This window comes from Zingiber officinale, chromosome 11A (assembly GCF_018446385.1).
Source record: "Zingiber officinale cultivar Zhangliang chromosome 11A, Zo_v1.1, whole genome shotgun sequence".
In the NCBI taxonomy this organism is placed as follows: Eukaryota; Viridiplantae; Streptophyta; class Magnoliopsida; order Zingiberales; family Zingiberaceae; genus Zingiber; species Zingiber officinale.
Window position 1 is genome coordinate 33190123 of NC_056006.1, and position 10655 is coordinate 33200777.

The 10655-nt window shown below is 37.6% G+C and overlaps 1 non-coding gene across 1 annotated transcript; it reads right to left on the minus strand.

Moving 5' to 3' along the window:
* Window positions 1–10015: 10015 nt before the first annotated feature.
* On the minus strand, window positions 10016–10121 carry LOC122033175. Its single transcript, XR_006126423.1, has one exon. It is a non-coding gene; the product is annotated as a small nucleolar RNA R71 (small nucleolar RNA).
* Between the last annotated feature and the right edge of the window lie 534 nt (window positions 10122–10655).

Sequence of the window (10655 nt, forward strand, 5' to 3'; positions counted from 1 at the left end):
TTCTCCTTTGGGGGAAACCCTAGAGCTTCATCCACCGTCATCTCTCGATGTTCCATCCATCTCTAGAGCAAGGTGGCATCTCCAAGACATCGAAAACATTGGCAAGCATCGCTTCTTCCCTTCCTTCTCATATCAAGGGTTGTAAGTATGTTCTTCTTTATATTTTGGGGTTGTTCTTCCCCCACAATGGAGTAGACATCCTCTTCTAGGATTAGGAAGTATTTGTAATACGATGGAGGTGTAGAACTATGTTGATTCACCTTATTTCTATTCAATGAATTGTTTATGCCTTGTTCATACTTGATGAAGTTGTGTGTGTGACGTAGTTATGTTTCTTGCACGCTTTGTTAATTGATGTGGAGGATTATTGATCACGCAAGGGGATGCCCTAGAGCGTATTGACCAAGATACCCTCGTGACAGGGGTAACCCTTTCCGGACGTCTAAGACGTTCCCTTAAAAGGAGAAACAATCTCATAGGAATTGCTGCTCTCGTAGAGAGAGTGATCTAGATCATATACCCGAGCGGTCCTAGTGACAAGGGTAACCCTTATCCTTATTGTTATTTACTAGATGTGTATCTTAGTGATCTACCGAGGTGCCCTCATGGCAGGGGGGTTAACCGTTACAGGATTTCACAGGGATCATCTCTATTCGATACTTAGGGATATTGACTAATCTAACTTCCTACAAGAGCATGGACATAGAGGGCAGAAACTAAGCAATCTATATAGTATCTCCTAGTATTACAATGAAACCGAAATCCTAGAATCCATCTCCCGAAGCTCATTCCATCCAAGATCAGCTCTTTCTCTTTCTCTCATCCTTCTCTTTCCCTTTTCAATCACCCTCGTTAGTTTGTAAATGCCAAATCCAGCTTTCGACCGTCTAGATAACTTACCTTGCGACATCTCTAGTGCTTAATCAACAGTCCTTGTGGATTCGATATTTTTATTACTGACGACGAAACCATACACTTGCAGTTGCATAACACCAGGGATCAAGTCCGAAGACTCTCCCTAAACATGAATCTCTCTGGTTGCCTTACAACCCTCCCACTACGACGAAGCACTATCTGTGGTTGTGTATCATTTGTGATATATGTTCCAGCTTCTTGTGATATTTCATCTTGTACTATTGGTATTAAAGTAGACGTGTTCTCTCTAATTTCTTCTAGAATAATTTCACTCATGGGGTTATGGTTCATTACATAATCTTCTTATAAAAATCGAGCATTGGTGCTTACAATGATCTTCTGATTTTTAGGATTATAAAACAAACCACCTTTCGTTCCCTTAGGATATCCCACAAATAGACAAACTTCTGTACGTGATTCCAACTTGTCAGTATCTCCCTTAAGCCCATTCCACAATTCCATGGGAGTAGAGGGTACTGATTTAGAAGGCACCATATTCAGAATGTACACTGCTGTTTCCAGAGCATATCCCCAAAATGAATTTGGTAATTCTGAATAACTCATCATCAATCTAACCATTTCCATAAGAGTCATATTCCTTCGTTCTGCCACACCATTCTGTTGGGGTGTACCAGGTGTAGACAATTGAGATTGAATCCCAGCCTATGATAAGTAATTCCTAAACTCTCCAAAGAGATATTCACCACCACGATCAGACCGTAATGTCTTGATACTTTTACCATGACGTTTCTCCACATCATCCATGTACTCTTTGAACTTATCAAAGCACTCAGACTTGCGGTGCATCAAGTAAATGTATCCGTATCTTGAATAATCATCTATAAATGTGACAAAATATTCATAACCACCTCTTGCCTGGATAGACATAGGACCACACAAATCAGAATGAACCAGTTCTAACGCATCTTTGGCTCTATACCCCTTGGCCTTAAAAGGTCTCTTGGTCATTTTACCTTTTAAACAAGATTCGCAAGTTGGAAAGTTTCCAACACTAATGAACCCAAGAGTCCATCGGCTATTAGCTTTTGAATCCTACTTAAGTTAATATGACCAAGCCTTAGATGTCAAAGATATGTTTGGTTCATTTCTGAATGTTTCTTTCTCTTATAAGAATTAGAAGATGTGTTATTAATTTCCATTTGTTGCTTTGTGGAAGAGATTGGATTTAGAGTATACAAGTTGCCTACTAATGTACCAGAACAGATAATAACCCTATTTTTCTTGATAACTACTTTGTCATCAAAAGAAACAGAATATCCATTCACAAATAATTTAGAAACTAAAATTAAATTTTTCTGGTACATAAAGATAATTTCTCAAAATCAAATTTCTATTCCTATCGAATGATAAGTAGACGTCTCCCACTACAACAGCCGCCACTTTTGTGGCATTGCCCATGTAGACGGTTATCTCTCCCTCATATAGTCGCCGGGTTTCCTGGAACCCCTGTAATGTATTGCAAACATGATCAGTGGCTCATGTATCTACATACCAGGTGCTGGTAGATAACACCGCTAAACATGTTTCAACTACTAGAGAATAAGTTATACCTTTATTGTTCTCTCTTTTACGAGGACAGTTCGCCTTCCAATGTCCAGTCTGCTTGCAAATAATACACTTGCCTTTCAGCTTCTTTACTCTAGCTTTCGGTCCAATACCTAGAGATCTATTTACCTTCTTTACTGAGCTAGCTTGTTTCTTGTTCTTCTTCTTGCCTTTCGACTTAGAAGTAGAAACATTTTCAGCAAAGTGAATTTAAGAATTATGACGAAATAACCCTTCTGCTGCCTGAAGTTATGCCAGTAGTTCTGCCAATGAATACATCCTTTTATTCATATTATAGTTCAGAGGAACTGCTCAAAACTTCTAGATAGCGTTTGGAGAATAATATCGACCTGGGTTTCCCCATCAATTTCATCTCCAAGGATTTTTATCTCATTCAAGTATGCCATCATTTTTAGGATATGATCCCTTACGGGTCTCCCTTCTTACATGGTGGCTATCATTAATTTTCTCATTGCCTCTTGCCTAGCAGCCCGACTCTGGTGTCCGAAGAGTTTCTTGAGATTGTTCATCATATCATAAGCAGTTGGAAAGTCCTGGTACTAATGTTGTAGCACATTTGACATTGAAGCCAAAATGTAACACCGTGCCATCTCATCTGTCTTTACCGATTTCTTATGATACTCAATCTCCTCTTCACTAGAATCACTATTAGGCACTTCAGGGTAGGTCTCTAACAGTACAAACTTATAGCCTTCAGCAGTTAGGACAATGTCTATGTTTCTTTTCCAATCTATGTAGTTTGGACCAGTAAGTTTGTTCTCTTTCATTATAATAGCCAGTGGGTTGAAAGTCATCCTAAGAATCACAAAATAAACTTTTGGTCAAGACTCTAAATTTAAAATAATATTGATTCTTCAAATAATACTATTTAAATTTACCAACACCTCTAAACATCAGGAATTATGCATGCCACGTTAGTGTGGATGTATACAAATTCAACATTTGTAAGAGGAGGTTTTACTCATTAATTTTATTATCTTGTCATCCTAACTTTATGACAAATAAAATTAATAGTTGGTTTTCCTTTGGTCACATAAAACAATAGCAGTGATTCCGTTGGGGAGGATACTATTGAATGCGTCTAAGTGTATACCATTACTTGATACTTAGTCCATTAAATAGGATTGTGCCCCTTCAGTTGGAGAAGATCACACGCTCCTAAATAATTTCCTTTAATAATCCATAAAGGAAGTTTGATCTAGTAAACCGCAAACAAACTCATCCGTTGTGGAGGGAGGCACTCAGAGCCAACACGCAAGTTTGTTGCATCACTTACAAGCCAGTAATGGAGACCGTGGAATTTATTTACTAATCCCTCTCTCACTTAGTTTTTTAAGATGAGGATTTTTGACTATGCAAGCATACATCAGATGCACACACACATCACAGTAAATTAAGCAATAAATATGGAAATTAATTTTCTAACTATTATGGCTTCTTCCATCACTGTCCTCTATGTGCTGCCAGCCCTAGGGTCCATGTCGTCGGGTCCATCGAGCTTCCTTTTCTACTGCGCCTCTGGTACTCCAATAGTACCACGCCTTCCAAGGATACAATCCGCGACAAAAATAGAACTTTACATATATCGATCCTATATTCTACAAGGGAATGTACATAAAGTCTAGATCGAACAAAAAAGTAAAATCCTAGGGCTAATACAGCTCCTGCTGTATTTAATACATACAATCATGCACACACATAAAATGCCCTTGACATGTCCAAGAGTCCAATCACACACAATCTCTATAAGCTATAATTGTTGGAGCCTGCAACCACAGAATTAGCATGTCCTACTATTATCCTACCTAAATTATGTATGACATGTGCATAATTAAACTAAAAACCAAACACACAGAGGTAAACCCTAGCTCTGATACCAATTGTTGGTTGCTACTAGGAATATTGTACCGGTTCCCCTGTAAAAAAATTTTGTACAAGTTCTGAACCATTCCTAACAACCTATTGTGTTCTTTAGAAATTAAATTTGGAATCGCAAACGGAACTTAACATTATTGATTCCAAATTCAACTTAAATGTTCTTAGTGGTTTAGACTTGGATCGCAAACGATGCTTAACGTTATTAATCCAAATCTACCTATGTTACAAATTCAATTAAATATTAATTTCAGAGATTGGCTTCCAGGTTAAATATGGCGAGACACTAGACCTTCTTGGGTATGGAAGCATCCATCACTTTCTCGACAAAGCCTCTCAACGAAATTCAATATTTAATTTCCTTATAGTAACCCTAGGTTTAACCAAAAAGAACAATCAAATCACAAGAATGAAAAAAACAAAAGAAACACAATTTTTAATCTCAAATCCGAAAATCTAGAATCACTAGCCTCTTGTGTTTGGTATTTCAAAATCCATACAAAGAAAACTAGTATGATGCGGAATAGAATTACTAGTTATACCTTTCTTTGTAAACAACAACCTCTTGATCTTATATCGTATTCCTATTCTTATCTAAGACATTGTGTGGGCAACGATCTACCGAGATGAGAACCACCAAGACACCTTCCTTCTTGCAAGTTTCGACCACCAACCTTCAAGCTCCAAGGGATGCTAGAACAAAGCCTCTTTTCTCTCCTTCTTCTCCTAGCAAGAACCGGCCACCACAAGAACTCCAAGAGAGGGATGCACCGGCCACTAAAGAAGAAGAGAAAAGGAAGAGTATAGGGCCGGCCACACCAAGGAAGAGAAGGGAAAAACAATAGAAGATATGTTGTGAGGTGAGGCACATCTACCCTCTCTTTTATATTCCTTGGTCTTGGCAAATAAGGAAATTTAATTATTATTAAAATTCCCTTATTTTCCTTGCTATTGGTTAATAAGGAAAATTTAATTAAAAATTCATTTTAACCCTTCTCATGGCCGGCCCCTACAAGTGCTCCAAATAAGGCAAGTTTTAAACATAAAATTAAAACATCCTTATTTGTTTCCAGAAATTTTAAAAATAAAATTTCTCTTTAAAAATTCCCTTCATGGTTGGTTATAAATGGAAACTTTTATAAATTAAAATCTCTCTATTAAAACATGTGGTTGATTACAAAAAGGAATTTTTTTCTCAAAATTAAAATCTTCCTTTCAATCTACAAATAAGGAAATATATCAAATATTTTTTCTTAATTTTTTGTAGAAACTATAAAAGAAAAGATTTAATTTTAAAACTCTCTTTTAAAATCATGAGGATGGTTACATAAAAGGAAAGTTTTCTCAAAAATTAAAATATTCCTTTTAACTACAAATAAGGAAAGATATCAAACCTTTCTCTTAATATTTTGTAGAAAATAATAAAAGGAAAGATTTAAATTTTAAACTCTCTTTTAAAACCATGGCTTCCACATAAGAAAAGATTTTATTAAAAAAAAAATCCTTTTATTTTATATGGCCGGCCACACCAAGCTTAGGCTCCAAGCTATGGCCGGCCATTCTACTTAGCTCAAGCCTTTGGCTTGGCCGTCCCAAGCTTGGGCTCCAAGCTTGCTTGGCCGGCCACCTAAGGGTGGGTAGGAAGTGGGTATTTGGTGGATATAATTCTCTATAAATAAGAGGCTATGATAGGGACCGAGAGGAGGAATTGATTTTGGTCTCTCGATGAAATTAAGCTTCCCATGTTCGCCCCGAACACCCAACTTAATTTCATCAATAATAATTCATACCACTAAAGAATTATTATTGAACTACCGCACCAATCCCAAATTACATTTTGGGCTCCTTCTTATCATGAGTGTGTTAATCTCCCTGTGTTTAAGATGTCAAATGCCCACTAATTAAATGAGTTACTGACAACTCGCTTTAATTAATAACTTAGTCTAAGAGTAGTACCACTCAACCTTATCGTCATGTCGGACTAAGGCCACCTGTAGGGTTTACATGACAATCCTTATGAGCTCCTCTTGGGGACATTATTAACCTAGATTACTAGGACACAGTTTCCTTCAATAATCAACAACACACACTATAAATAATATCATTTCCCAACTTATCGGGCCTCTTGATTTATCGAACTAAATCTCACCCATTGATAAGTCAAAGAAATAAATACTAGATATATGTGCTTATTATTATTGTTGGTTGCTATGCAGAATACCATACCGGTTCCCCTGTACAAAAATTTTGTACAAGTCCTGAACCTTTACTAACAACCTATTGTGTTCTTTAGAAATTAAATTAGGAATCGGAAACGGAACTTAACATTATTGATTCCAAATTTAGTTTATCTGTTCTTAGTGGTTTAGACTTGGATCGCAACTGATGCTTAACATTATTGATCCAAATCTACCCATGTTACAAATTCAATTAAATATTAATTTCTAAAATTGACTTCCAGGACTGCATGACGAGGTACTAGACCTTCTTGGGTATGAGATCATCCACCACCGCCTAGTCAAAGCCTTTTAAAGAAATTTAATATTTAATTTCCTTATAGTAACCCTAGGTTTAACCAAAAAGAACAATCGAATCACAAATTCAAAAAAAAAACAAAAGAAACACAAAATCAAAAACATAAATTCGATTACCTAGATTTATTAGCCTCTTGTGTTTGGTATTTCAAAATCTAAATAAAAGGATGAACTAGTTATGATGCGGAAATTAATAACTAGTTATATCTTTTATAGCTTATTGACCTCATGATCTTCTGTCATATTCTTCTTCTTATCTCGGACGTCGTGTGGCCGACGATCTACGGAGACGAAAATCCACCCAAGCTACCTTCCTCTCCAAGCAAGATTCGACCACCTCAATAACTCCAAGAAAGGATGAGGTTCGACCACCACCACCAAGCTCCAAGGGATGCTAGAAACAAAGCATCCTTTCTCTCCTTCTCCAAGAAAAATCCGGCCACCACAAGACCTCCAAGAGATTATGTGGTTCAACCAGAAGAAGAAGAAAGGAGAAGAGGAATAGGGTCGGCCACACCAAGGAAGAAAAGAGAGAGGAATAATAGAAGAAATGTTATTAGGTGAGGCACCTCTACTGATGTGCATAGATTATATACCTTTGTTTAGCATGTTTTGACCCACATTCACATACTTTGCACATGCTTTTTCTATGTATTTTCATACTTCTAGCTTTCCTTTTAGCATATTTACTCTTTTTGTTCCAAGATCTGCTTTTGTGCATTTTCTGTACATAGGAGTCGAATTTGGTGAAGATTTCATGTTCAAAGGTCAAATCTGTAAGCGAAGCAAAGGAGGAAGGCATCATTCCTGAACCTCACACGACCCAACCATGGGGAGTTGCCCAGGTCGTGTGGAGGTCTTGGCCGTGTAGCTGCAGCAGGAAAGGAAGATGGCTTGGTCGTGTGAACCTTACACGCTCGTGCCAAGATTTGAAGCCAAATGGAGCCAGGCCGTGTACACCACACGGTCATGTAAGATTACCAAAGACCAGGGAAGCCCTGGCCGTGTACACCACACGGTCGTGCAAGGTTTCCAGTGAGCAAGAGGCCTTTGGCCGTGTACACCACATGACCGTGCCAAGTTTCTAGAGGCAGAAGCAGTCCAGGCCGTGTAGATCTACACAGCCATGCAAGGGGAGTCATGGAAGATGCATGTCACAGCCGTGTAACACACATGGTCGTGTAAGGTTGGCAGAGAAGGGAATGGCTATGGTCGTGTGAACCTCACATGGTCGTGCCTCGGGGTCGTGTGGCGCCCAAACCTCACCTCTATATAAAGCCTCCTTCATGATTTGAGAGGGGATCTTCCCCCTTTTGGGGGGAAAACAAGATTTGGGCATTCCTTACCATTCTTGGAGCGATTTCCAGCGATCTAAGGGCGGATCTTCACCTAATCGACTCCGGGAAAGCAAGGATTGGATCCGAAGACGTTCTTCTTTGTAGATAAGTTTTCTTTCTCTCTTTTCTTGGATTTAAGGGGATTAAGAATGCTTGTAATCTTCTTTTCTTCGAGTTTCTTTCCTTTTTTTATGGAGTAGATTTCTTGTTCTAGGATGGAGGGAGTAATTGTAAGGATAATTTAATGTAAAACTCTTGTGGATGTGTCAATTTCCTATTTCTATGGTTTTGCCCTGTTTGTATTCATTCTATCTTGTATGGATTGTTGTGATTAGGGTTTAATTACCATACTTGATTGGATGTTTGGATATCTTGTGGATCTTGTAGAGATTGTATCTCATTCAATTTTCCGACGGACGTTAGTGATAGGAACATGCCTGTGTAAGGATGTTTGAGGAATGATCTTGAGGGTGAAATAGGATAATTCAAGGAGGTAGGATAGATTGTGTACATTAATCTTTATATCTTGATGCGGTTGATGAGTGATGAATTCGTATGTTGATTATCCGAGGGACGCACGTGATAGGCAAGCCAGTGTAAGGATAACATAGATTCATTACTAATTGATCACATTTAGGTATAGATTTCAATCCTAGGCCAGTTGTCTATTGCAAGAGAGAACCGACAACCTTCTACAAATGATGGACAATTGAGAAATAAGATTTTGTAGATCATTTACATGGAACAATCCTTACAAAGAAACCAAAACTCTTAGAACATTCAAATTATCGTCGCCCTTATTCTTGTTTCTTATTCTTTCATTTTCTATCTTACTTTTCATAGTTTTACTTTACACTTGTCAACCCATTGATTAGTTGTTTAGCTAACTCGCATTGAGACACCTTTAGTGCTTATTCCAGTTCCTGTGGATACGATATCTTTTATTATTACTTACGACATTTCTGTACACTTGCGGAGGTCAACAAGTTTTTGGCGTCGTTGCCGGGGACTGCACTATAACATTAGAGATTATCAATTGAGTTAGACTAAATATAACTTTTCTTTTCATTTGCATAGTTGAAACTAATCTTTAGAATCCTGTTTTCATAAGTTTTTCCTTTCTTGTATAACATTCTTGTCAATTCTTTTTGTTGTAATTCTAATTCTGCATTCTTGTTTCTAACATTTTAGTCTAACTTTTCTCTATTTTTCTTTTGATTTATTTTCTTTCTTCTTTTTCTTGTGTGAGCAACTATCATTTTGCAATCTTGTTCTTGTGTATGCGAAGATTTAACTTTGCTAGAGAACTTCTTCCTCTAGACCCTGAGATAGACAGAACATTTCATAGAAGAAAAATTCTGCAAAGACATTTAGAAGAACAAGAACATTCTATCATGGCTAATAGACCACTAAAGGATTATGCAACACCTTATGCTAGGGGTTTTCAATCTAGTATTTCAAGGCCTTCTGTTGAAGCAAACAATTTTGAGATCAAACCTGTAATTATTTCTATGGTGCAGCAAAATCAGTTTGGTGGAGGACAGCATAAAGACCCGAATCAACACTTGGAGGTCTTCTATGAGATATGTGGCACAATGAAGATGAATGGTGTCCCTTCTGAGGCAATACGCCTATAATTGTTTGAGTTTTCTTTGAGAGATATAGCTAAGCAATGGTTGAATTCTTTAGCTCCAAATAGCATCACCACATGGGAGCAATGTGAGCAACAATTTCTTGATAAATTCTATCCTCCAAGTAAAATGGCTCATATGAGGAATCTTATTGCAAGTTTCAAACAAGTTGATTCAGAATCTCTATTTGAAGCTTGGGATAGATATAATAGTATGCTCAGACAATGCCCACATCATGGTTTAGAGAAGTGGTTAGTGTTACATACATTTTATAACGACATCAATTATCATACAAAGGTGTCCCTTGATTCAGCTGCTAGAGAGGCACTTATGAATAAGAGATTGGATGAAGCCGAAGAGATAATTGAAAGTGTAGCACAAAATCACCATCAATGGGCTAATGAAAGAAGTGGTGGCTATTCTTGTGTGAACCCAACAACAAAAGCATCAGGGAAATTTGATGTTGATGCAGTGACTTTATTGGCTGCAAAACTGGGTGCTCTTACAAAGAGATTTGAAAGCATGGGAGTTATTTCAAATACGGTCAATGCCATTGTTTCTTCTTGTGAAGTATGTTGAAGTTCTGAACATTCTAATGACTCATGTCCATTGGGGGCTATCACTGGACAAATTAATCAATTGGAACAATGTGATGCAATCATGGGTTTTAATCAAAGGCAGAACAACCCATACTCAAATACCTACAACCCTGGGTGGAAAAGTCATCCTAATTTTTCCTATAGAAATAATCAAGATCAAGGACCATCCATAGGGGC